This window comes from Mandrillus leucophaeus, unplaced genomic scaffold (assembly GCF_000951045.1).
Source record: "Mandrillus leucophaeus isolate KB7577 unplaced genomic scaffold, Mleu.le_1.0 Scaffold1487, whole genome shotgun sequence".
In the NCBI taxonomy this organism is placed as follows: domain Eukaryota; kingdom Metazoa; phylum Chordata; class Mammalia; order Primates; family Cercopithecidae; genus Mandrillus; species Mandrillus leucophaeus.
Window position 1 is genome coordinate 13,781 of NW_012101462.1, and position 1,141 is coordinate 14,921.

The window sequence follows — 1,141 nt, forward strand, 5'->3', positions numbered from 1 at the left end:
TCGCAGGGCCAGTCACACATCCACACTCACTCTGGGACCATGGAGATGCGTCAGTTCACCTAATATGCACAGCTCCAAGATGTGGGAGGAAACTGGGGGATGGGAGAAAACCCATGCAGAACGTGCTTCTCTACACAGACCGTGGCCTTCACGGTGTATCGATTTCTTTTCTCACTGATGTTGTGATGAAACGGTGTTGAATGAAATGATGTTATCTGAGGACTGTGAGGACTCCCCATGCTGATTTTCATAGAAAGTTATAGTACATACTATTTTAAATAGTGTTTGTAATTTGGGCATATGGAAATGTGGGTTCTATCTACCTAAATGAATATTTGGATTTAAAGTATAACAGCGGATTAACTGGATTTGGATTTAAAATATAACAACAGATTAACTTAATAGCAGATTAACACCATTATGGTTCCTTCACTTACAGTGTATATTTTAGAATGTGCTACATCCTTAAGAAATGACCATTGTGGATACATTTCTAGAACTTTTGGGTTGAGTGGTATCTGTGTCTTTAAAGCTTTAAATAGATATCACTGGATTCCCCTCCAGAAGGGTGCTACTCAATTTACACTCTTACCAGCAGTTTATAAGACAAGGTCATTCTCTTATTACCACTCTCCAAAACCAGAATATTTTTAAATGTCTCAACTAGTTTCATGGGAAAAATAAGATCTTACTTTAGTTGGGATTTCTTTAATCTGGTGGCATTGAGCCTGCTTTCGTATTGAGGCCATTTGTTTTCCTCTGGTGAGAGTCCCTCCCTAGATGTCAGAGGGCAGGGTGCAGGGGGGCTGCTGGGCGCAGACTGGGCCTGCCTGGTGCTCCGTGAGTGTGCAGAGCCCCTGGCAGCCCTGACGTAGACCGTCAGATGTCTGAGAGTCTCAGATGATGACTGATGAGCAAGGAATGCAGACGTGCAGGATGGGCCAGGAGCAAGGGCTACACTAGGCACTCCCGCCACCCACGGGCCTGGGGGCTGGAAGCAGGCATTGGGCTCTGAGGATTAGGAAAATTATTTTTTGAGAAGTTGGGACTTAAGGATGTTGATGAGGTGAAACATCTTTTTCCTGATGAAGGTGGAAAATACCAACATTCCTCACGTTTGAATTTACTTTCATCTGTTTTT